This window comes from Rhinatrema bivittatum, chromosome 18 (assembly GCF_901001135.1).
Source record: "Rhinatrema bivittatum chromosome 18, aRhiBiv1.1, whole genome shotgun sequence".
NCBI classification, from domain to species: domain Eukaryota; kingdom Metazoa; phylum Chordata; class Amphibia; order Gymnophiona; family Rhinatrematidae; genus Rhinatrema; species Rhinatrema bivittatum.
In genome coordinates, this window is record NC_042632.1 from 24,354,259 (window position 1) to 24,382,088 (window position 27,830).

The window sequence follows — 27,830 nt, forward strand, 5'->3', positions numbered from 1 at the left end:
CGACGCACGGGAGACCTGAGCTCGGGAAGTGGTTGGGGATGCTCTGGCAGCGGCATTCACAGCCCCTGAGAGGAGGGGAGGGGGCGTCTCCGCCGGTACGTGACGTACGCTGAAAAGCACCGCAGTCTGAGAACTAACGCTGAGAACTGACGCTGTGAGGACTGGGCCTAGATGGGCAGAAAGGGATTCCATAATGGGGAGGGGGACTCAGGAAGCTGCAAATTTATTTATTTATTTACTTTTATATACCGGTGTTCGATTTTACATATCACATCGGTTTACATTTAAACAAAATTTGCAGGAACTTATGCGTTACCTTTGTCAAATACATTAAACATTTAAATATGGGGATTGTTAACCTACAACCTTGTTTTATTGTAACTTTTGCTTCCGTTGCACTTGTTAAAAGAACAGTTTTTGCACCCCCTGTTATATGTAAACCGGCATGATATGATCTTATCATGAATGCCGGTATAGAAAAACCTTAAATAAATAAAATAAATAAATAAAAGAACATGGGGAATGGCTAACATTACGGGATGCACGAAGGGATGCACAAAGGGGAATGAAGGCTTAAGGTGACCCGGTAGAGATTGGCATCTGGTTGAACCGGAAGCCCAACAAGGAACAGAAGAAATAAATTACAGGGCCAATAAAAGAGAAAAATCTGCCATTCACTTTTATTCACAGCTACCTCCCACTTCCGGTCCCTTTCCACTCTTCTTGTCTGTTCCAGTCATTTTAGCAATAGCAACTTGGTTGAGACACAGATCACAGTTCCTTCCTGAAACTGGCATAGTCAGTGGCATAGCCAGAATTTATTTTTGGGAGGGACCTACTAGTTGAATTCTTAATGATAAAGAATGCCGTATACTGCACCCTACAATGGCTTTCTAAGTAGTTTGCAACAGCCATTATGAATCATGCGTGAAACTTTAAAATATTTTACTTCAATTATTTCAAGCACTTACCAGCATTAAAAATTCCTTATTAATCTGTATTAATTTATTTTACATTTATTGCAGTTTATAAATGCACAAGTATATCATGTAACAAGCAAAGATCCACTCACTCATGTAATAAAACAAAAATCTATGTATTCTTTCATGCATCCTCTTTGCAGAAAGCCAGAAATCATCATAACTACAATAAAATATCATTAATCATCAGAACAGGTGCAGAGCAGAGCTAAACAATTCACATTACAACTAACATGAAAAACAATATTCAAATTATGGTGTCACCTCAGCAAAAAATATCCCTCCACTGCTATTTTGTGAAGTAACACAAACTCCTGCAAAGATGGAGACATCTAGAACCTTGCCATCCCATACACTGACTCTCAGTGCTCAAATAATACCATCCTTATGAAAAAGCCGCAATGCAAATACTATACCAGGCCCTAGAACATTAATATATCACAACTGGAATAACAGCTGGACTGCTACAGAGAAACTACATGCTAGCAGAAATACTACACTTCAGTCTCACACACACAGGCAAAACAGAGACTGACTCTTACCTAATATAGAAATAAGAGACTACAAATTAGAAACAGAAACATGCAGATAAAACCAAAATAGAAAGCCTGAGAAATTAGATTCAGAACAGTGGAATACCGAAGAAAGAGCAAAATACAAAAATATAAGAAATGCACATTCCCAAAGATGGTAAATTCCAATTGCTAAAATCAAAATAATTTTTTTTTTACCTTTGTTGTCTGATCTTTGTATTTTTCTAATCAGTTGGTCCTGGTCTCCATTTCCCATTTTCTCCTTGTTGCTCATTTCCTAATTCCTTTTCAGTGTCTCTCTTCTCCTACTTTCTTCGTCCCTTCCTCCCTCACACTCTCACACACGCTTTCTCTCACAGATTCCCTCACACACACAAGCTATCACTCTCATATGCTCTCGCCCACACACAAGCTCACATTCTCTACACACACACACAAGCTCTCTCTCTCATCCCCCCAGGCTCCCATACTTATGGCACATACAGACCCACACCCAAGCTCCCATTCTCACCCACATACAAACATTCAAGCTCCCATTCTCACCCACACATACACACATTCAAGCTCCCATTCTCACCTACCCACACAGGCTCTCACTCATTCACACATACATGTTCGCTCACACACATAATGGTCTCCTGCTATCATTGGGCCATAATGAGATGAGCTTCACCACGGCCCCGAGGGCCTCCTGTTATCTTTGGGCCATACGGTCCACTGATCTTTCTGCATGGAGGGGGGAGGGAGCAGAAGTGGTGCGCGGGCATGCACAGCTTCCGCACCCTCCTCCCCCCTTCAAGCAGGAAGATAGGTGGGCCGAACGGCAGCAGGCAAGGCTGCGGGCTAGTTAGGCTCCGCCAGATGCCTCTCCTGCTGCTGCTGTCCCGTTGCCTCCCCGGGTGTGCCATGCACACCCAGTTGCGTCAGGCCTGTTCTTGCAGTTCCAGCTCTCCTCTTCGCTGTCACGGGGATGAGATCCCGTGGTGGCCTTGCAGCTCCAGCACATCTCTTCGTCATTGCAGGGATGGGTTCCTGCGATGGCAGTGCTCTAACAGGCCTCTTCCAGTTGGGTGGGCCTGGGTCCAAATTGGGTAGGCAACTGCCCACCCAGGTCCACCCATGGCTATGCCACTGTTTTGAATCAAACCAGGGAATTCAGACATCCTCCTTTCTCTGCCTCTGTCTGGGAGTCTTGTACCACTACCCTCCTGCCTGGCTAAAAAAAACAAACAAACAAATCTCACCTCAAGGCAGGCAGATTGCAGGAATGTGTGGGAATAGCCAGGCGTTGGCAGCCAATGGGAAAGTGCCATAAACCTGAAGGTGAAAGCAAGGTTAATCTCAGCGAGGGAAGTTAGCCACATAAACATATGCAGCTAATAACCTTTTAGTTAACCAGATAAGTTTATCCATCTTATTTTAGACCTGCTCAATAGCAGATATGCCTAAAGCCTAGATTTAATAAGTTGTGATCTGGTGTTATCACAAGTTAAACAACTTGTAATGTATGTTAAATGCTGTTCATCACTCGATATTGCAGTGCTAGCAGGCAATATCATATGCCTCCCCCTAAGGAAATAAGCTGCATTGCATGCATAAAATTGCCTAATGCATGCAAAGCAGCTTATGCATAAGCAATCCAATGCTAATAAAATAACATTGCTGACTTAGAAAAAAGTCAACCCTGTTATATCATTGCATTTTCCTGAGGGAGCAGTGAGCTGCCCCAATGCTCCCATGGGAAAACTAAAGGGCGAAGGTGCCCAATACACACACACACACCCCCAAACGCCTAAAAGAATCATCCTGGGACACTGGCCCCCGAAATGAAAAATAAAAATGCTACATGTGTGACGACAGCCCTTTCCTTCCCCACACTTCAAAGCCAAAAAGCCCCAATGAAACAGGATAGCCTCCCACCCCATTCCGCCCATTCTTACCCCCTTCCAAAGATGATAAAATCTGGTGTCTAGTGTCCCCCATCAACCTCACCCCAAAAAATAGTACCCTGGTGGTCTCGGGGTGGGGGGGGGGGCAGATGGACTCCCACGCCAGCTCCCTAACCCCCAGTACCCTAAAATAAGTGTCCTCAATAGTCAGCTGGGTGCCCAGGATGCCCTTAGCCCCGGGCCCAGTTGACACCATTTTACCAAATGGCACCAACCTGACTTTGCACCTAGCATGTGACAGGAACAAAGTCCATGGATTGGGTCCATGTCATCCCACCTGACCCCACTATATTGGTCCCTTCCCACAATGAAATATTGTTGCTTAGTGAATCCAGGCCTGTTTGTACCTGAGGCAATGGATGGTAAAATGACTTGCCCCACATCACAAGGAGAAGCACTGGGATTTGAACCCTAGCTTCCCTGGTTCACAGCCCTCTGATCTATTAGGTTTCTTCGGCGTGCCTGCTCCCTACCCCTACAAACATCTCACTATCTATGGAGTGTCCTGCTCCTTCATCCCTCTCTTTCTGCTCCATTTCCCTTCACTCTCTTCCCTCTCACTATCTCTCCTCTGCCCAGTACCAGATCCCTTAATCCCTCCCCATGTCCAGTAGCAGATCCCTGCGCCCTTCTCCCTGGCTAGCAGCAGGTACACATCCCCTCTCCCCAGCACCAGGTCTCGCTCACCCATCTACTACCCCCCCCCCCCCTCCTAGCAGCAGATCCCCCTTGCCTCATCCCCTACCCAGCACCGGCTTTCTCTGTTTCTGACATACACTCATTTTCTCTCTGACACGTAAGCACACGCACATTTCAATTCTCGTGCTGCGTGCTTCCACCCCACTCCCCCTAGCATATATCTGCGGCTTGCAAATTGTCTTACACATAGTGACTGCCCCATCCTTCCTCCGTTACAGTCCGACAAAGCAGTTTTCTGTGACTCCTCCCTCGCTGAGATTAACCTTGCTTTCACCTTCAGGTTCATGGCACTTACCCATTGGCTGCCAACGCATGGCTATTCCCACACATTCCTGCAATCTGCCTGCCTTGAGGTGAGATTTGTTTGTTTGTTTTTTTAGCCAGGCAGGAGGGTAGTGGTACAAGACTCCCAGACAGAGGCAGAGAAAGCAGTCGTGTTCGAGAGAAAGGAGGACGCCTGAACTCCCTGGTTTCAAATGAAAGCATTTCTCACCCAGGCTACTCCTTCACTCCTCTCTCTCCTCTTTCATCTCCCACCCCTTCCTTCCTTGCCTCCTTTCAAATGCTAAAAAATAGAAAGATTCAACAATCGACTACCAATTGTCTCCTTTCATAGGGACTGAGACAAATCTGTCGTCAATCCCAGAAATCCAACAAATCATCAGATGAGGTTTGAATTCAATGAATTTTATTGGATTTATTTTTCAAAACACTTGCAAAACCTGACAAATTGTCTGTCACACGTTTATTAAAAAAGAGTTGTATGTTCTCTAAAGGAGGTCCATTCACTCCCAACTATGTCTCACCTCTGCAACCTGATCTCTGTATGTGCCTGGACACACAGAGATTGCACAGGACATGCTTTCACCTCCTCATGTAGCATATTACACACGTGTGTTTAATTTTCTTTATAAGGTTTCTATACTAAACTGTAAACGCAACAACAAACTGCTCACATACAGGGTCATTCATCAAAATTCATTGGGGCATTATCGTGGGCGTTAGGGCCCTAATGCCATAATACGTGTTATTTTTCACATCATGAGATGCATATGCAAATTTTCAAAATATAGTCAAAGGTCAGGTGTTGTGCCATGCAATATGGCCAAACTGGGATTTGTGATATTTATCAGAGACAGAAAGAGAGAGAGCCTCTGGTATGGCACACATATTTCTCATCTATTTAAAAGCACTGTAGAAGGGTAAACTAGTAATTAGTACTCTCGCCCTAGCTTGATAGCACCTAGGTAGAGAGTGCATCAAGCTAGGGCAAGAGTACATTCTAGAAATCTCATCTTTGTGTACCTTTCCTCATTCCAAATCACATCAAATCTTCACTGATGTGAACTGTGCTGTTCGTACGTCTGACTGTGCATGTAAAACTGCCCCCCAAACCCTAGACCACCAGCAAAACCTCACCTCGAGCTACTAGTTCACCCTCCTAAATAGTTGATTAATATAAGAGAGGCTTATAAAGAGGCTCTCTCCAGAAGCAGCCCAAACCATGGAAATGCCTGTCTGGGCACTTACCTATGCAAAGCACTAAAATAACATGCATTGCGATAACTCAAAAATTACCCAAACCACACCACTTTCTTATCACAGGCAAAATGATGAATCTAGGCCACAGTTTGGTGCTTGATTTGTACGCACAACTTCTGATCTGCATGTATACATTTTTGGAAAGCAAAATAACTGAAACAAACAAAAACTGAAAAACAGAACAAACTGAACTGAATCAAAATGAAAACTGCCCCCAAACTGAAATGAAATGGAAGTGTTTGGATAGCTCGTCCCTAAAAATAATGTAATAAAAATCTGGCAAAATCTGCAGTGCTCCATGGCTGAACCTCAGGTGGTCTCTGGTAGCTCCAGTGCAGTTGGCGCAGATGGTCTACAGAGATCTCCATCATCAGTTTTAGAGGACAGCTTATCAAGACCTACAACTGTTCTAACTGGTTTTTGTATTTACCTTCCCCAACGACACTCTAAAATGTTATCCTGATTTAGAAAATGACAAAAAAATGAATACTTTATGCAGAGAGACTCTGCTGTTCACTTTCTTTGAGCTGTTTAATATTTTGTTAATTGGGTCTTTAGTGCTCATCAAGTACAACTCAATATTTCTTGTGCTACAATCTTTTTTTTTTGTTTCCTTGCAAAGGCTAATGTTTAACAGCATGAGCGTATGTTATCCTTTCAATGGCCCATTTCTCAAACTGATGAACACATCCTCTGCACACAAAATAAGGCTTAACTGTAGTTATATTGTAAATCATATCTAAAAGCATACATTTGCTATACACAAATGCACTGCTCTCACTCTGGCTTTTAAATACTGCATCAAAACAACCCATGCAAAATGAGCTGGTGATCTCACTCCAGTTCATAAGAATGCTATATCTGGTGTTAACTAGCATTCTTGAGCATTGTTGGAGCAGAGGCAAGGATTAAATGATGCATGGACCCACTTATCATTGATGAACAGGGCTCCTAAAACCTGGGAGAAGGCTCATTGGTAATATAGTCTGGGGAAAGTATGCAGTTCATGGGGTAATTATGTAACACTGCATTTTAAAAAGTCAGCAAATATGTGCATAAGTTACACCCATTTTTTGCATACAATTAAAGTAACATACATGCAAATTTATCTCATGCATATTCATTGGGGTTATCCTGAAAACCTGATATGCAGCCCTCAAGGTCTGGAATTAATCTCTGGGCTAACTTGTAAGGCACAGGAGATCACACTCAGATAATGAAAAATAAACACAGTCCATTCTTCCAAAGTGAGAAGTTATTTTTCAGATTATAAAAAAATTTGGCATTATATAAAGGAAAACATTAAAAAAAAAAAAGTAATTCCAGCACATCTCAACATCTCAAGCTTCCTCATCAGTGACTCCCCAAAGGACTCTAGATGTCCTCCCTTTAAAACCTTTTGACTCTGACCCACCTTTTTGGGGACGGACTCTACTGCTAGTAACTCCTATTACCCCCAAACCTTCTATCTTTCTCAATGCAAGGGCCTTTCCAGACCCACACATGCTTAACATAGAAACATAGAAATGACGGCAGAAGACCACCAAATGGCCCATCCAGTCTGCCCAGCAAGCTACGCACTTTATCCATTTTTTTTTTATTTCCCTTTTTCTCTCTCCCACCTGTTACTATTGGCTTCCAGTACCCTCCGGCATGTGTGTGAACTTCAGCTGACAATACTATGAAGCTGGTATTCTTACCGAGCTTAAAAATATTCAGCATAAAAACATTCCTTAAAAATAATAATTACACAATCATTAAAAAGGGGTTAACCTGAGCAGACTGGATGGACTGAATAGTCTTTATCTGCCATCATTTACTGTTACTATGTATTAGGGGAAGAGATGGAAAGAAAGGCAGAGAGAGAACACTGTCGCAAGATGAACAAGCTGATTTTTCATTTGGTTCATTCTAACCGAACCAAAACATTGAATTGTCTGTAAATATTTAAATAGAACATGCTATTTGCTGAAACAAATGATCCAAAAATAATTACAATAAACTCAAACCTTCTGAAATGGAATTCAGCTGGAAACGGGCCAAAAATGGAACAGTTCAACCAAACTAATTTTTTTCCCCTGCATACCCCTAGTGATCAGCAATTCACATATCACAAGAATAGTTGGGTTAAATTCACGATTTTCAGTAGCCAGCATTGCTGAAGACACTTACTCTACCTGCAGACTTTTCACCTAATTTTAAAGAAAAGTACCAAGGTCGTTTTCCTTTGAAAATTGCTTACAAATTGTGTTCTTTGCACCTGCTATTTTTGTGGGCAGCAAAATGGGGGCAAAACTGCTTGCATATTTAAAAATGCAATTGTTCACAAGTTGTTTACTCCTTCATCCTTAACAATCCTCACAGCATTGTAATTCCTCTAAGGTAGACGTTCCCAAACCTATGCTGGGGGATTCCCAGCCGGTGGGGTTTTCAGGATATCCACAATTTTATCTCATGCATATTCATTGTGGATATCATGGAAACTCGATAGCTGAGGGTGCTCCAGGACAGGTTTGGGAAACCTGCATGGAGTGGCAGTTGCAATCCGAAAGGGGATACAACGAGATTGGAGGTTGGGTTCCATGTGGGAATTGATCTACTTTGGGTGATTGCATATAAAATTGCTACTGCGCAAAGTAGATGGGCTTTTTTGGTCTTTATCTGCCGTCATTTCTTGTTCCTATGAACACCTCATTTTAATCCAGCTATAAATACCCACTGTATGAAAGCCTAAGTTTTCAGTGGGACAATTTTCAGCTGGGGAAATCAAGCCAGATAACTGCATAGTTATTCAGCTAATTCCCTCTAAAAACTGTCCTCTTCATGTTTATACTAATCTTTTGAGAGATAAAATGATGCATAACAGACCACAAAGCTCTATGAATTTTATTTGAAACAAGAGAAACCTGAGTTGTTCATTCTCTTTTTCTCTCTTAAACATGAGAGGTAATTTTCAAAGAAGTTATGCACTTAAAAGGAGCATATATCATAGCAATTTCCAGAAGCATATTTATGGGTGAAAAATCAGTTTATGTGTGGAAAGCCTTTGAAAATTACCTCCTTATAAAGTTTCTCTTGCATCATTCTAATATATTGCAGTGGAAAATCAAAGTATCTCCTTTCAATCATCTACTAATTTTAGTTTAAGCGCTATCATTTTCTGGCACATATAAAGAAATGATACATGAAACATATGTTTCATATGCATTTATAGGACAGTATACTAATCTTACTATGCAGGCAATGTACTAAAGAGATCCTAATGCCACAAAGGCAACTTTGAGATAAGCATGCTATTGGTTTGTTTAGTGCACAAAGTTAATCTTTTTTTTTATTCACAATTAGGTATTTCATGGTGCAAATTTTTTGTTTGTGCATTCTTTTCTCAGATGTAATGCTAATAAGTGACTGATGCAAAATTATGAAAAACAGATCAATAGTTATGAATGTATATTTAGACTCTGTGAAAAACGCAGAAGACAATGTAAACTGTCTGTGTACTAAACCTGCCTAAGCATATTGATCCAAGTCTTGAGACCTTCAGAGACCCGAAAGGTTTTAATGATGCGCAAACTTCAAACTCTTTTCCATTGGAAATAATTTAGTATGAAACTCCAGGGGGGACAACTCAAAATCAACATCGTGAAATATTTCTTCATGGAGAGGGTGGTGGATGCCTGGAATGTCCTTCCGGAGGAGGTGGTGAAGATGAAAACAGTGAACGATTTCAAAGGGGCTGGGGATAAACACTGTGAAGCCCTAAAGCCTAGAGGACAGAAATGAGATAAGTATGTAGGGGGGTTAACTTGTTGGTACAGCGGTTACTACCTTTTTGCTTTTGATGCAACTGCAACATTGCTCTCCGCAGGGAAAAAAGGGGAATTGGATTCAGACAACAAAGAGGGTCCCAACTTTTATGGTCCGGGGAACTGATATGCATGGGGGTAACCAGCACAGAGCAGCTGTTACTACCCTTAACCAATAAGCCTTGATGTTTTTGATACAACTGCAACATCGCTCTCTGCTTTAACAGTGGTGGTAATGGGGTGGGAGGGGGTGGAAGAAGATTTGAATTCAGACAACTACCAACACGGGCCCTGACTTATATGGTCTGGGATACCGATATGTAGACATAAGGGAATAAGCACAGGACTGCATCTTCATCCAAGTCCCTAAGCAAAACACATCAAGCAGCTCTGTCTGAATTTTCAAGAAGGCTTACTACCCAGTAAAAATGTTGCTACTTGCTAGCAGTACATTTTTATGGTTATCATAAGGCTTGGGAATAACTGAAAGGACTTGCTACCTTTAAGAGAAACATGAGGGTAACCTGGGCAGACTGATGGACCATTTGATCCTTTTCTGCTTTTATTACCATGTTACTATGAAAACACAATTTTGCCAAAAATTAACTGCACTTTATGCAATAACATCCATAGAAAAACTAGACATGCTATTTTGCTACAAAGCTTATTTGCATATAATGCCCGATAGCAAAATAGCATGAGATATTTATTAAATGTCATGTGAACTGCCACGAAGTTCAGTGCATTTTACTACATTGGCCTCTTAATTTTCACAAAATGACCTGGGAAGTTTGGTTTATATTTTCTCTATAATTTGACTATAGGAAAGACAAAATGGAATTTGAAAAGTGCTGCTTCCTCTAAAGTAACCTGTACCACTGTGGTCAGTAAATTTATTTTTATTGTTACCATAACATGGTGCTATTTCTCCTTTGAAATTCATCGGGAGGAAACAGTCACATAGAGATTTATTAAGAAAGCAGGGTTTAAACTTACAAGTCTTGTGGTACACAGCTCTAACCACTAACTCACACCTCCTCCATTGGTAAAACTTAATTTTCTTCCTGCCCATCAGCATTAAGTGAACCAACTTCTTTATAATGCCTCTCTGGGAAAAATATGACCCTACACAACCCTCCCCCCCCCCCCCCCCACACACACACACACATTCACTGATCTATCACTGCATGAAAGTCCAGTTAAGACAATACCTCAATATTGGCTATGATGGTGATGCCTAAAAGAATACAACACTTCTGCCACATCACCATTGAGTATAAGAGATAAGAGCTGCTAACTGAGATCAAAACAGAAGAAAGCCAGTGATGACAGATAAGGACTGCAAGGCAGGTCTAGTCTGCCCAATTTGATTCCTGGTGCAATGCCATAGATGATCTCTGGTTTCCCACTCACGTCTTCATTTCGAAACTTATAATTAGTTAGCTATCTGTTCGGAAAGTAAATACTCTTGCATAGGTTGGGTGCAGGGATTACCATATTTATGACTCTTTTAGTGGCAAAAACAGCACTGACATTTGGCACTATGCCTGCAAAAGTACAGCAGGCATCAAGTCGTATAAGCGTCTGTAGTGTTCATCACATTTCCCTATTTGTGAAATGAAGCAAAGGTGCTCTTCCACAGCCACCTCTGGTAGTCTTTTCCAGCTGAGAGGATCAGAGTATAAACAACCAAAATCAAGTTCACATGTAGACCTATAATTCAATTCTGAGATCCAAGGCATAATTTGGATAATAATACATTTCAGGCTGAATGTTCAATGAACAGGTTCTTGTAGCAAAAACTTATATAATGCTATGGTCTGCAGATTCAGATCCCAGGTTTCCTGTTTAAAACTGAGATCTGACATTGCAGATTTGTGCACTGAATACAGAATCCTCATGTCTGTGTTGTCTGTCAAGCAAGCAAAAAGTGCACCATGGTGGTGAGGGTGGGGTAAGTGGGAACCAGGGGGCAGATAAGGATGGACATAGGAGAAAGCCTGGGGAGGGTTCATTTCTAAAATGAAAGGCAATGAAAAACCCCTGAATTTCAGCAGGGTTTATTTTCATTTCATTTTCGTACAAAACAAAATGAATTTTTCTTTGATGCATTTTTATTTTGTTAGAAAGCAAATGCACGTCCCTAGAAATATTTACCAACTCTGGTCTCAATGAAAAAGAGTGCTGAAGGAATCCTTTCTGCCTCTCATGGATTGGACTTCTGACCCGTAAGGCGGGTTCTAATACCCCACAAGCATGCAGCAGAATCACCGCTCTGGATGCCAGCGGGGCAAGCCTAGATGTAAATGCCACTAAATAAACTGCAGAGGATGTCGGTGGTCAGGCAGGATGCAAGGAAGAAACACATTGGGGATGCAGAAAGCATACTTTTCTTCTCTCTGTCAGGCTTAATGGATGAAGGTGTGTTAACCTGTATAGATTTGGTTTGTGAGCAAATTCACGGAAATCATACAAACTACACAGATTTATGGCACAAATTTGTTGTGGATTGGGCAGACATTGCTGATGTAGCAAGCTCCTCCCTGGCTTTTGCACACATTGCAGCATTTTAAAGAAAAAGAAAAGGCTGATCGTTTTGTTGTAAATTGCACCAAAGCCATGAGGGTTCTGTAATAAAGAACCAGGAAAAATACTGTCTACATTTTTATTTTAAGTGAGATGATTGGTCTATTGGCTTATACTCTCATTATCTGTATGCCTGTTTACTTACTGCAGAATATTTCTCTAACAAATTATTGTGCTTCTAAAGTACACTTAAAAATATAATCAGCATCTGTGCAGTTAAATTACATGCATACTTCCATGTTAAAATACAGTTAAGATGACCACATAGCAGCAAATTACTAGAGCAAGATCAGCCCAGTTTCACACATAATCTTTCCCTGGACATATCATGGGGTTTCCAATACAGTGTCTTTTAATGCTGTGCATCTTAAACTGGTCCTAGAGTACCCAGGGCCAATGCCCGCATATTTGGCATTCTAGGCGAACGGTCATTCACCTCCCTCTTCCAGTTTAACTACCGACGGCAGTGGCTCCAGCACAGCACACCCTCCTTTCAGGTCGATACTGTAAGACCGCGGGAGAGCGGACGAACGCCCGCTCTCCCGGCGCGCGCGCGCGCACCAGCCCTTCGCCAGTGCGGGCGATTCAGTATTTAAATGAGGTGACGCGGGAAAAACGGGGAAAAGGAGGCGCTAGGGACACTAGCGCGTCCCTAGCGCCTCCTTTTTGTCAGGAGCGGCGGCTGTCAGCGGGTTTGACAGCCGACGCTCAATTTTGCCGGCGTCGGTTCGCGAGCCCGCTGACAGCCACGGGCTCGGAAACCGGACACCGGCAAAATTGAGCGTCCGGTTTTCGGCCCGACAGCCGCGGGCCGAATTCAAATTTTTTTTTTTTTTTTTTTACTTTTAGGGACCTCCGACTTAATATCGCTTATGATATTAAGTCGGAGGGTGCACAGAAAAGCAGTTTTTACTGCTTTTCTGTGCACTTTCCTGGTGCCGGAAGAAATTAGCGCCGACCTTCGGGTCTGCGCTAATTTCTTAGAGTAAAATGTGCGGCTTGGCTGCACATTTTACTTACTGAATCGCGCGCGCATACCTAATAGGGCCATCAACATGCATTTGCATGTTGAGGGCGCTATTAGGTGCCGCGGGTGGGCCGCGTGTTTTCCTCCCCTTACTGAATAAGGGGTAAGGGAAAACACGCGTCCAGAGCAGGCTGACAGTGCGCTCCGACGGAGCACACTTTACTGTATCGACCTGTTTGTTGGCAATGGCAGTAGTACAGCACTCCTCTAGATATCACATGGACAGGATTTTGCCGCTCTAAAATCTGCACACTCTAAGCAACCACCTAGCTTGCCTAAAAGAAGCATCGGCTCGGGGAGTATCCTCTAACTCATGCGTATTCATTGTAATTATTCTGTGTGAACCAGACTGGGTAGGGGATACTACAGAATCAGCTTGAGAATCACTTTCTCTGTGTTGTTGACTGTAATAACACAAATGCATGGCACTTAATTTTGGGGAACACTGTGCATAAGTTAACCAGCAAATATCCACTTAGGTCACCTTTCAAAATTATGCTGGCAAAACTACTTGCTCACAATTACACCTCCTACTGGGTGCGCATGGATTGACTAAGAAAATTTATGGATACACTTTTTAAAATAGAAAGCTAGGCATGCAAATCCCAACCCGCCCAGACTCTAACCCAGGTTCACCTCTCCCCAATGTGTGTAATAGTACGCTCGTACAGTGTGCACAAATATAATTTTATGTAGGTTCATTTCTGTGGGTAAAGCACTAATTTGTCCGCAGAAGTCATTTTGAATATTACCCTCTACAAATGTACTTTGTGGATTTTCCCCAAACCGTCTGTGTGGAACCTCTGCTCCACAAGGAGCTCTGACAGTTAGAGGCAATGCTTATCTGAACTGCTCTGGTCTGTAGTGAAAGTTTCATTACCTACCTATACTTTTTAGATATAAGATAAGACTCCATGAAATTACAGAATCTGAGGCCAGCTACAAGACGCTCCGTCACTCAGACGCCCTGGCTGGAGGAGCGTTGGACGTGCCTCCGTATTCTCATCTTGGATGTGAAACAGCGGCAACACTGTGCTGCCAACACTGTTGAATTGCCTCCTATTATGTAGCTATTGGGTGAATTTCTCAGCTATTACCTCCCTCAGATTCAATTAGTGCACCTTATAGTGTGGAAGGCCATCGTAGTATCTGAAGTGCTGATAGAATGGGGCCTGCAGCAGCTTCTTTCTGAACATTTCTCTTAGCACTCTCTCTCCCTAGTTCATGCGGTGAATTTATGTGACTCACAGCATGTGTCAGAAATCAAAAATCAGCAGTTGTTAGAATGCATTATGCAGAAATAAACATTTATCAAGTTGCCTTTGAAGAGGGTGAATTATTTGGCTAAGAAGAAAATCCAACAACAAAAACATGCCGACAATTTATTTTTTTCCTCTGGGAGATATTCTGAGGAAGGCATGCTGAGTGACTATTGATCAGTTAGATACAGATATATGAAATTCCATTTAAATTCCAGGGTTGCTTACTTGTCAACAATTAACGATGTAGACTGGGACTCTGCACCAGTAATATTGATTAGCAAGCTGGGAGTGGGCAGTGGTTTTCTGAACAGTTGGATTGTGCACAGGTTGCATTGACAAAGTTTTATAGCACTGACTGGCACAGGCAGTGGGTCTTGTGGCTACAGCTGAAGATTACGAAATGTTACCTCATTTCAAACTCCTCTTCTGCCATTGACTCTCTGTGACATTGAACAAATTAATTATCTTCTTTTGTATCAGTCAAACTGTAATTGTATAACTAAAAACATGGTTAGGTCTTCAAATATATAGATATGTATATATCATCGAGATATCTATCTGTGAGGTGGTTAATTACATTATTAGATGAACTAATATGATTGTAAAGTGCACCAAGATTCTGAGTGGAAGAAAGATTTCTATACCCTCAAACTACAATTGATATGGGAGCTTTCACTGCTATTCTACCATTTCAAATACATCTTAAGCCAATAGTAAATAAAAAAAACATCTGGCTGTCTTTATTTACTGTATTTAAAAGCTCTTATTAACCACTTCCCCCAACTCATAAAAGAGTCATCCGAACAAAGAAACATGCATAATCAACATCTAACAAATATCTAACAAATAAAACATATACAAAAGCTGCTGGTTACACAAATCATAAAAAAAATCAGTGAGAACCCAAAGGACAAATACATTGCCCACTGAAACAAAAAAAAAAAAAAATCTTAAAACAAATATTTCCCCCTTGAAATAATATAACTAAGATTTAAAACAAAATTCAAAATCAAAACCCCCTTCGACATTCTGCCAGTGCCATATTACCTCATATGTAAAAACTCTTAAGAGTCGCAGGACAGACTCATAAAACATAATTCCCCCAGCTGAGGTACAGAAACAATTCCTGAGAATATCCTTAAAAAGAGCCAGGTTTTATCTGACAGCAACGCTGGTCAATGCAACAATGGATTCCCGTTGTGAGGTTTGCAAACCTATTGAGCTCCTGGCAGCCAGGGAGCCCAGAGGCCACATTTATTTGCTGAATAAAGGTGGGAGGAAAGGGATATGGTGACTCTTTCAGACAAATAGGCCTGCAATGTTTTTACATTTTGGGGTAGGCGGGGATTTGGGGAAGAGGTTCAGGAGCTTTGAGAGTATGGGCAATAGAGTTGGGCAGGTCTGCTAGGGATTTTGTTTTTTTACTTGTTTTCTGCCACTTAACCATATATGTCTATATCTGGTTACGGTTAAAGTTACCCAGGTATATGTACCTGGATATATTGAAACATAGCTGGATAGGTTTGAAAGTTATACAAGTTATCTTTAGAAGAATATATTCAGCAGGATGTTTATCCCTGACAACTTATTTGGTTAACTTTAGCCAGATAATTTGACCATGTATTGCTTTTCTGAATGTAATAGAAATTGTAAGACATTCCCAAAGCTGCCCTCATAAGCTTCGCATAGGTAGTGTATTGTGGGGTGTGGTCCTGCAATACTTCTATTTTGCAGCTCACAAAGTGCCCAGACAGGCTATTACATATAGAAAGAGAGAGAGCGAGAGAGAGAGAGAGTAAATAACCAGTTCATATTTACGCATTCTAGACCTCTCATGATTTTAAAGACCTCTATCATATCCCCCCTCAGCCGTCTCTTCTCCAAGCTGAACAGCCTTAACCTCTTCAGCCTTTCTTCATAGGGAAGCTGTTCCATCCCCTTTATCATTTTGGTCGCCCTTCTCTGTACCTTCTCCATCGCAACTATATCTTTTTTGAGATGCGGCGACCAGAACCGTACACAGTACTCAAGGTGCGGTCTCACCATGAAGTGATACAAAGGCATTATGACATTTTCCGTCACTGTGCACGCACACTAAAATCCCAGCACATTCTGCATTACTGTGGCAGCCTCAATGTCTGTAAATTTATCTTGAGTCTTCAACAGGATAGACATGAAATCAAAAGCTGAAAAAATACATAAATGAATTGTAGGGATCCTGTGACCTCCTTACTAGAATTTAGACAGAATATGCAATTTGCATGGAGAGGAGAGAGAACAATAATGCACGTGTTTAGTTTTCCCAAGGGGAAGAGAGTACTTTGGTATATCCCACCATTTAAGGGTGTGGATTCTTTAGTTTCTTTTACAAAGGCAGCATTCCTTGGCTGTCCTCTAATTTTCCTGCTGTTTAAGTTGATGTCTGCATAGAGCTGTTTAGCTGGATGGGTGAATTTTTCCACCCTCCCAGTTCAGTTTGTATTTTTAACTTCAGTTATTTCAGTTTTGAGTACTCATTAATTAGGGACTCAATTAAATTCTTTGCTGCTCTGACATCTAATGGGAGAAGTTCCCTTTAAGAAAGAGGAAGGAGATCAATGGGATGGTGTACAGTCATCCATTGGAGAAGAAGGGGAAAGAGAGGAGAAGGGCCCATTCCAAATCCACTTATAGATGCCATGAATATCTACTGGAGATTTGGAGAAGAGGAGTACAGTATCACTCTGATACTAAAAAGGGAGAAAATGAGGATAGCTTGTGCCGTTCAAGTACTGTGAGGACCTGAGTTCAGAGGAGAAAACTACATGGAGACGTAAGAGATAAATGACTGTAAAAATGGATTTCAGGCAAAACGGAGGAAAGGAATGCACTCAGATTGTATATGCAAGAAGTAAAGACGGTGTACTAAAGGAATTCAAAAGTTCACTTTTCCAAATGCAAGGTATTTATTAAGAACTACATGATGGGTAGTAGAATATCTGATGGGCAGCAATTGTCAGTACAGACAGGCTACAAAGGTAGCCGACCTGCAACATGAGTCATGTTTCGCAAAAGAACTATTTCAAGGGGGACAACTATCTATACAGAGGAGAAAGCAAGAAAATAAATCAGTGGACAGGGCAAAGAAAAATATTGAGATAAATGCAAAAAATACATGTAAATAAACTTACAGAATCGCATCAGGCAAACAGTGTTGCAGGATTTCATAATGGCTTTGAAAGTAAAGAGACAGAACAGGAGGAAAGAATTTAAAAGATGGAAAAAGGCACACAAATATCACATGATTAAACTAACCAAACCAGAAGCAGCATTACAAGAACCAATCAAAAAACAACACTGCAGCAACCAAAGAGAAAATTTGTATGCGAAGTTAGAGCATTGCAAGGTCCAATCAAAAATCAGCATGGCAGCAACCATGAGAAGACAGTCTTTTCACATATGGAATGCCTGTGATATCTGTACATGGGGATGTGGGTGAAAGATAATTTTCAAAGGGATTTCCATGGATAAAAAGCATCTGTATGAAACTTGCTTGTCATCTAATATGGTAAAAAGCATGCTCATAGCTCTATAACGCATGTACTTTTTACCTGCATTGTAATGGAGGTGATCCTGGGGGCAGGGTTAGGCTGAGTAAGAAAATAACATGCATAATTTTAGATTTTTAAAACTACATGCACAGTTTTTGTCAGAAAAACTATTCACAGAGAAAGTTCAAATCTTTGCAGTTACTTTTTACTTGGTAGGTTTTTCAAAGTGAATGTACATCGGTACTTTTTGTCTGAAAAGTGGTACAAAGACCACAGGTGAAAGGTACCTACAAACTTTGTAGCAGTGCGTACAATTTGAGCATTGCCCTCGAAGAGGTCAGTTTAAAAAAAAAATTCTATGTTCATTTTCAAAATTTAACAAAATCAAGAGAATCTTGAATATTTGGAAAGCACAGCAAGCTATAAATAACACATAATACAATAAAAGAACATGATAAATTAAGAAACAATTTTAAATATAAAGCCTGCCATTATTCAGTCCACCAATGGGAGAGAAACAGAAAGAAAACACAAGAAAATTCCAGAAACCATTTACATTAGCTTAAACTTGTTTACTCTGGCTTATATTTAATCTTAAATTATGTTTATTATTTTTGTAGTTTTTGTTTACTGTGTATTATGGTTTGTATATTACTGTTGATATTCTATGTTATCCACTCAAGTTGAGCGAACTACACAAATTTTTTAATTAATTAATTAAGACAGAATCAGATGATGGTTCCCTATCCTGTAAAAAAAAACAAACCCTTCTAATTGGATAGGATTTTTTTTTTAATGTATTTAACTCCTTTCAATTTCACTAGACATTTACACAGAAATTTCAATAAGAAACTCACATCAAAGGCAATCACTCCTTGATATTTTAGAATAAACAATTTCCTTCTCTGCTTTGTGTCACTGGCGTCATCAGGAAATGCAACATTTTGACTCAAAAAGAACACATCTTTTAAACCAAAAAACAATCTCATTTTCCACTATTTATCTAATTCCTGCATAAAAGTAACTTAGAGTATTGCTCTATGAGGAACCTCTGACTGTGACTGCTGCAAAAACCCAGAAAGATCAAATGAACCAGATGACAAATTAGCTTTGCTCCAATTTTCAGAAGAAAATACTTTCTATCTATCTGGTAAATGATACACATTAGAAACTGAAGGTACAGACTTTTTGGGAACCTTTAAATATTCCACAAATATGGTTTCAACATTTCCATGGGAGTTATTAAGAAGCAGTGGGGTGTTTAATAAATCTTAAATTCAATCTTCTAGCATAATTCCCTACATTTTCCAACTTCTGATGTTACAATTTGTGGTCTTTAATTAGGGCCACATTGGATTCATACAAACTAGAACATGTATTCCCAATGTATATTGTTTTTTTCATGCTGCCTTTTAAGAAAGGGTGAATGTTGGCTCACCTGAGCAGTCCAAACACCTATAGTGCATAATATTTAATCTATTTTAGTGGAACCAGAACTGTCTGCAGTAGCTGTCCATAGTACATCCAGGGTATTAACTGTAGGCTTCATGGGCAAAGATGAATTCCCTCCTCCAGGCCCAATGCCTATAGGTGGAAAAAATGGAGCCCCAGGATCCAGGAGCCTTACAGCACCAGAAGGAAAGGGAGACGTGGGAGATCTTACTATCACACTTCCACTCACAAATCCAACTCTATCAGAGAAACTAAAGTTTCTTCCAGAATGGAGCCAGTGCTTCCAAGTTCTACTTGTCCTGTATTTACTTGTCTCTGGGAATTAAATACCTCAAGAGTAGGCTGGGCGATGAGGAAGATGTGACTGGTGGAGATGAAAAAGCACAAATATAGCCTTTCCTCTTCTTGCCCATATTACTTCTGAAGGTGAAGCAAATTTGGAGGAGCCAAGTTATAAAAAGGGAGTAGAGGTGTGCCAGTGGTGGTGCCTCACTGTGTGACAATCTTTTATAGAGGGATCAGGCCTTTCAATGCCGATAATTGAAAAGGGGCACCCGAGAGTACAAGAACTCTCTGACAGACACTGTATGACAATCTTTTATGGAGGGAGGGATCAGGCCTTTTGATGCCGATAGTTGAAAGGGGGCACCCGAAAGTACAACTCTCTCCGATAGACAGACTCCAGTCTTTCCTTCTTGCACTCCCCACAGGTACCTTGTGCGCTGGTGTTTTATGGAGGGATCAGGCCTTTCGATGATGTCAGTTGGGGGACCTGAAAGCACCGTTAACAACTCTCCCCAACAGGCCGACTCCCGGCTTTCCATCTTGCACTATCCTGCTGGTACCTTGTACAGCAGTCTTTTATGAAAGGATCAGGCCTTGATGATAGTAGCAGGAAGACCTGACAGTACCACAACAGGCCGACTCCTGGCTTTCCATCTTGCACTATCCTGCTGGTACCTTGTACAGAGTCTTTTATGAAAGGATCAGGCCTTGATGATAGTAGCAGGAAGACCTGACAGTACCACAACAGGCCGACTCCCGGCTTTCCATCTTGCACTATCCTGCTGGTACCTTGTACAGAGTCTTTTATGAAAGGATCAGGCCTTGATAGTAGCAGGAAGACCTGACAGTACCACAACAGGCAGACTCCCAGCTTTCCTCCTTGCACTCCCCCTGAAGGGGACAGTTTACGAAAGGATCTAATCACCTAAATCTAGAATAACTCTGGAGTTAGGAGGCTAGTTTCAACCCACAGCAAAATCTTCCCCTGTACAGTGGCTAAGCAATAGCCACCTATTTTCTCGGCATGTATATTAAACCACTTTAAAAGTAAGCATTCCCATGGGTGCACTTACAGGCAAATTTTAAAAGCCCTGCATGCAACAAACCAAGAGATACGTGCCCAAGTTGGGCCAGCACGTGCCAAGCAGATTTTATAAGCCGCCCAACCACGTGCGTATCTCCCGCTACATGCACAAGTTTTTTATTTTATTATTTTAGTGTATTTAGCTCACGCCTTTTCATTGTAGCTCAAGGTGAGTTACATGCAGGTACAGTAGGTATTTTCCCTGTCCCAGAGGGCTCACAATCTAAGACCTAAATTCATCATTTTGCTATACATTTTGCCAGAATAGTGCCTGCGATTAAGGAAAGGGGTGCGGTTAGGGTAATTTTTGAGATACCGCAACGTGCGCTATTTTAGCCATTTGCATAGGTATTTTACCACAACGTGCATTAAATGTATCACACCCGTGATATTTTTCACATCACAATCTGCGAGGTGCCCAGACAGGCATTTCCATGTTTTAGCCTACACTGCGAGAGAGAGAGAGGATTCTTTCTAAGGCTATCATATAAGTCAACTATTTATACCAGTGGAAAAGTGAAAAATTCTTGTGTCAGAGCAAAACCACAGCTTGCTAAAGAGCATATTAAAGAAAGAATAGAGCAAGCACATGCTGGAAGTCCTGAGCAAAGACAGATTTCCAAGAGAAGCAGCAACACGCTAAAGGATACAAGGGAGTCCTTGCAGAAGGGGTTCCAGAAAGATTGTGCCTCAAGGAGGAGAACTGGAACTCTGAGCTTCTTGTGGACTCATCTAAAATAGTTTTGGCTAGATAGGCTGTTGCATTTTTATAGCAGAGACAACAGAACATTTATCTTTTAAACCTCAACTTCAAGCAATTTCAAAATCAGGTTGTTTTTTGTTTTTTTTTTTAATTAAGGACGTTACGTCATGTACGTCATATTTTTTACACAAATGACTTTCGAATGTTAGTTCAATTTTTTGTTCTTTCCTAGACTAATTATTGCAACATACTTTATATTGGTCTTCCCAATTCTTAGCTTTGAATGTTGCAGGTCTTGCAAAATTCCAAGTTTGGTTGGTTTTGAGAAGATCCATACAAGATCAGATTTCTCCAGTGCCACATGAATTACACACTGATTGCCTCCCCAACAGTGTATTGAATATAAGATGTATCCGCTGTTTAAAATTATAAAACTGAATGGCCCTAGTTATTTAGCTAAATTGCTGACTCTATATGTTCAAAACAGAATTTTATGTTCTCAAAATGCAGGCTATTTTAAAATTCCCTCTTTTAAAATGGTTAATTTGTCAGAGGTTAGGAAATGAATGTTTTCTGTAATAGGTCCCATGATGTGGAATTCATTACCTCCCTCTTTACGTGATACTACAGACCAGTGGTTCTCAACTTTTTCGTCATGACACACCTGACAGATGATAATGCTCATGTTATTGACATATTGCGCACCACATTTAACAGCTATACTAAAAAACCAAACAAAAAAAAAAAACCAAAAAAAACAGATATTTTATTGTTAAAAATGATTCAGGAGAAAGATAACATTCTTTAATTTCAGTAACTGCTTATAAAATATCATTATTACATTTTATTTTTTTCACAAAAATTTTAATCTTTGCTTACTGCATTGTTAGAAATCTGGGGCTGATATGCATATGCAGCTCACAGTTTTTCAATACAGGCCAACTCTCATGCATTTCACTGTCAACCTCAGGAAGTTCTGACCTTTTCTGGAATTTATACAGGGCAGTCAGGAAATTTCCCCTTTGAACTCAGCATACAAAAATTATATTCAGATTCTGATATTCCCTCAGTAATAGTACTTCAAAATCGCTTCTCTGCCAGCCATTTTATGAAATAACATGAAAACCTGCTAAAAAGGCATATAGAAATTATAAAGCACACCAGCCATACCATAAGAATATTAACACCCAGGACTTGAACAGCAACAACCTTATTTATGAAAAAGCAAGACTGCAAATATTGGGGTACATTTTAAAAAACAGCGTAGCCGCATGTATCTTTTAAAATCCGGGGTTGGCGTGTGCAAGGCTGCGCAAAATCGGCAGCCTGCACGCGTCGAGCCGCGCAGGCTGCCTCCGTTCCCTCAGAGGCCGCTCCGAAATCGGAGCGGCCTCGGAGGAAACTTTTTTTTTGTCCCCCCCACCACCTTTCCCTCCCTTCCCCATCTAACCCCCCCCCCCCCCCCGGCCCTACCTAAATCCCCCCCCCCTACCTTGTTCGATGGAGTTACGCCTGCCACTGGCCTAACTTGCATGCACCGGCTGGCCAGGCCCCGACACAGGCCGCTGTGTCGGGGCACTCGGCCACGCCCCGGACTGCAGACACGCCCCCCCGGACCGCCCATTTTAGCAAGCCCCGGGACTTACGCTCATCCCGGGGCTTTGCGCGCGCCGGCGGCCTATGCAAAATGGGCGCGCCAGTGCGCAGGGCTTTTAAAATCTACCCCATAGAGCATAGGACACTTACTATTGGAAAAACAAAGCAAGCCAGACTGCTCTATTCCTGCACAGAATCTACATCCTAGCTAGCAGAATCCCTCACCTCTGTCAAACATGCAGAATGTAGACTGACCCTTATCTTATACAGAATAAAAGACCATACATTATAAACAAGCATACAGAGAAAAACAAACTCCCAGAAACCAGGGGGAGGGGAAGGTGCGGTGGGAAGGATACATACAGCATGCCAGCAACATTTATGGCTTGGACTGGTGGTGGCAGTGATTGCCAGGGTTGAGGGAAAAGCAGCAACAGGGAATGGTGATGAGAAATTTTAAATACCAGCTCCTTACTCTGCTCTCTCCTCAAGCAGCAAGCACATGTGGCTGTTATAGAAAGTGCAGACTTGCTATGTCAAATTTTGGATGACAGACTTTTCACCCCTTAGTGACACACTGGTTGAGAATCACAGTACAGACATTAAGCTTTTAAGAAAAAAGTTAAAAGCCTTTTTGTTTCAGGTAGCTTTTGGAGATGTGGTCGGTAGCTGAGGGTAGATGCTATGTGATGGATTATTGTTTGTGATATTGACAGTTTTTTTGTTTTAATATTTTGTTGAATTTTTTTTCAGAAATGTTTTTAACCGCATAGCTCAATAGGAACTTAGAGCAGGAATAAGAGCGCAGGATCAGGGGGAGGAAGGAAGTCCTTGGGAATGAGTAGAAGGCACTTCCAAGGAGTACTGCTCCATGTTTAGAAGTACTGCTGAGGTAAGCTGCTTCTGTTAATTATGTTTGCTTGTAAATAAAGGTTATGCAAGGAACAGCGGGAGTCCAGATCAATTTGTACTTCAGCAAAGCTGCAGACCATTCGTGCTGTGCTGCAAACAGTTTTAATGCTCTCTTAATGTCTGGGTATCAGTAGTGGTAGCACAATTGAGAAGGCCTCTTCTCTCTGAGAGATGGGCCAAACAAAGAAAAGGTACTTCAATAAAGGCTTGATTAGAGGATCTTAAGGCCTGAGAAGGATACTATATCCATAGCAGTCGCATCACCAGTGGGACCTGGTTGAGCCCTTTGATCAATTAGAGAGCTTGAGAGAGAGAATATGTTAGAATGAAGGGAGGATCCATTCAGATGCAGCCCCTCCTTCTGCGGGGTCTGGAATGGCCAGCCCACTTGTAACAGTATATAAGCGTGCCCTTGCTACAGCTTGGGAGGCAGTCTTTTAGGTTAGCACAGACAGCAGAGCTCTTAGAGGTTTACCTTTTCTTGGTTTTACAGGCTCAGCCAGTGGTAGCCAAGCAAGTCCTATTTGGTGGTCCTGGCCAGGGTCGGGAGGGATTTCCTCTTCCAGTATACAACCTGTCTGGTTGAGTTCCTCCTGAGTCTAAGTTAGAGGAATTTTTGAGATTTTTTATTTAGGAGCCTCACTGGACACCTGGGCCTGTCTTACACGCAGGGACTAGGGAACCCTGCGTGTAAGCCGCCCAGGGATAGGGAAGATACATCCCTGAAGTGGTGGTGACCTGCTGTGTGGAGGGGACCGCTGTTAGTTTCTGTTTCTTTTGGGGGAAAGAAAATACCCTTCCTTCCTGCTAGAGTCAAGAGAACTGCTTATTTCAAAGAGGGTCCCATACATCAAGGATCCAGAGGTACTAAAAGGACTGTGTAAGATGAAGGAGATCCTAAAGATCTGCTAACTCGAGCGAGGTCGGGGATACAGCAATATCGATCATAGGTACAAAATTATGGAACTCCTTGCCGACTGAATTAAAATTGCAAAGAGATTTTGCAGCTTTTAAAAAAAAATCTTAAAACGTGGTTATCTGAACAGGCTTATGAGATTTCAACTGTTATTTAATCGGCGCATCACATTTGCAGAAGGAAATTTTAAGACATGCAATTGTTAGAGGCTAATTTATTCTCTGTACACTCTGTTTTATGCTCTCCTTTTTTATTATTTTACTATTATGTAATTGTATTTCTTTTACTGCAAGCTGGTTTTTATTTTTAACTTGTTTTTATTTTAATTTATTAATTCATTGTTTTATTGTTATTTTGTTGTAAACCGTTGTGATTGACCTACAGAATAATGGTATATAAACCTAATAAATAAATAACGAATAACCATGAGTAAAGGACATCACTGGGAACACCTATCAGGTACTTACCATCCTGGGGAGAGAAAGAGAGGATTTACTCTCTGTGCTACAGACTTTGCTATTTTTATCAGCCTGGAAGGAGTTTTGAGCATCCTAAAGACCCTGCCATCTGGGAGCTCCACTTTACCTTAATCCAAGAAGAGTGGGTGCCTCCCTTGCCCTGATAATAAGTGACTCGTGAGCAGATAGAGCAGTGGTTCTCAACCCTGTCCTGGGGACCCCCCCCAGCCAGTCAGGTTTTCAGGATATCCACAATGAATATGCATGAGAGAAAATTTGCATGTTATGGAGGCAGTGTATGCAAATTTTCTCTCATGCATATTCATTGTGGATATCCTGAAAACCCGACTGACTGGGGGGGTCCCCAGGACAGGGTTGAGAACCACTGAGATAGAGGGAAGAGGCTGCAAAGAAACTGAAGGGAGATTTCTGTGGTGCTGCAGTTTGAGTTGTGTGATATTCACCATCAATGCTTAACAGTAAAGCCTTTTATTTTGGACACTAACAGAGTGGCTCCAGAGTATTTATTTCTGCACTCACAACAGAGACCAGAATCCTCCCCAGGGGAAACACAAGGGAATGTGTAAGAAGTCCAACCTCTATCACATCGGGACCTGAGAGGACTCCTTTCTTCCCCCAGTCCAGAGAATCTACCCCTTGGAAAGTAGAGGAGGTACAAGAGCTAGTCAGGGTTCCTGCCCCAAAGAGTATAAATACCTTTATGGCCTCACCGGGCACACCGGAGTGGGGTAACATAAAATGGCGCTCAGCAACGTGGGCTAGGAGTACGGGGTATGAAGATGCGTGAAATTGAGTTGAAATGTGCTTGTTTACAAGTTGCTGGACTTTTGGAAAAACATGAAAAAATCCCCCCTAGAGAATAATGGGACAAAGATGGCCACTGGCCCTACCTGAGGGGTAGGTGTTCAGAAGCAAATCCCTCCTGCTGCTTACCCAGTCCTTGAGTAGCTTAGTGCCATTAGCAAAGAGGAGGGGTTGATGACATGTGCAGCCGAGCTGCTGCAAATCCACCAGAAGATATGGGTGACATCTGCAGAGAGCCCAAGCCTCTGGAAGTGATGTTGCCACTCTGTGAGGAGGAGTTCAGGCTTTGGCCTGTTGAGACCTCGTTTGCCCCCGCAGCCAGTGAGAGAAGGACCTGGAAGAGAAACAGGAACAGCGAAGGAGACAGCCGGCAGCCAGAGAGAGAGAGAGAGAGAGAGCTGCAAGAGACAGCCCTGCAGAGAGATTTGCCTGGATAGAGAGCATCATCGGAAGAATCATCCTGCAGCAGAGGGACACTCGAGCAGTGCTGGAGAAGTCAAGGAGTCTTCTGCAGGGAGAGCCAAGGGCTGGAGAGTAAGGAGGGGGCCTGTCTTAAAGGGGCAGTGTCCTCTTTAATGACAGCATCATTACAAGAGCCACCTCACTTAATGCAGCCCAGACTGGAGTCCAGTAGTGCAGCAGTGACTTGGGGTTTGAGACCGTGGCCTCATGGGAGGTGGTGTGTGACAGCAGGCCAGTCCAGATTGCATTGGCATGAGAAGATTATGAGCTACTGCTAATTTAAATCTAAAAGAACTGCAAAGAGACTGTATTTTATGTTTTTGCCTATGTGATGTGCTCTGTTTCCTGCTGACCCTGAAATAAGGTTGCTGTTATTTTGTTTTACAGATGGTGCCCTACACCCTGCAATTCAGACCTCAAGCAGCCAGGGTTGGGTCACCCTTTGAAGTAACAAGGATTTTAAATTGTGGTTACCTTTTGAGAAAAAAAATCTAAAAATAAATACATTGCAAATAATGTATTTTGGCAAAATAGTGTCCTCGGGTTTATTTGAAACATTGCCATGTAAAGCTAACCTTTCATTTCTATGTTGGGCGCCAACTGCCCATCCGGTGCTTTTGAACCTGTTTTCAAAAAAGAACTCCCTCAAGTGGTGACATCTGCCATCTTATATTTATCTTCTCTCCCCAAGTATTGTAGGAACTTCTTCCAAGTTCTTGTCCTTGGAGCTGCGTAGTCGTCTGTCCTTTAGCCTGAAGGACCAAAGCAAAGGTCATTTTCAATTAAAAGGTGTGAGTACAGTGCACAAGAGGTACTGAATGCGTTCCATTGCAGGATGGTGAGAGCATCCTTTACAACTGGGTGGTGGCAGCACCCATCAGTATCCAGTAGTGGCAGTGCTGGTTGTTTACCTTCATCACTTCCATTTTTCCATTCCAAAATCTGGTTGGACAATTTCACCAGACTGGCATAGCGGGGTGGAGTTACACAGAGTTGATTCATGGAGATGTTCCATTGTAAAGAGGTTTATGAATTAACATGGCATCGCAGCCGTGCAGGCCGGTGGTAGGTAATCACGAGGGCAAGAGCAGTATAAGGAACCGGGCAGCACAGGGTCTTCTGCCTGACTGGCCACCTTCCCCTTGCATTCTGGTGACTGACAGGATTTAGCAGGAGGTAGATGTGATACAAGAAGGCCAACAAGAAACAATAATAAAACCAGA

The 27,830-nt window shown here is 41.8% G+C and overlaps 2 long non-coding RNA genes across 2 annotated transcripts in view; one reads left to right on the forward strand and one right to left on the reverse strand.

The window, feature by feature from the left end:
- The window catches only part of LOC115079926, a 138,800-nt gene extending 137,053 nt beyond the window's left edge, over window positions 1-1,747 (reverse strand). Inside the window, exon 1 of the long non-coding RNA XR_003853448.1 lies at window positions 1,712-1,747. This is a non-coding gene — a long non-coding RNA (uncharacterized LOC115079926). The remainder of the gene's footprint in view (window positions 1-1,711) is intronic.
- LOC115079927 lies at window positions 1-27,120 on the forward strand. The gene is made up of 3 exons (XR_003853449.1): window positions 1-95; window positions 23,788-23,926; window positions 26,995-27,120. It is a non-coding gene; the product is annotated as an uncharacterized LOC115079927 (long non-coding RNA).
- Window positions 27,121-27,830: the final 710 nt, after the last annotated feature.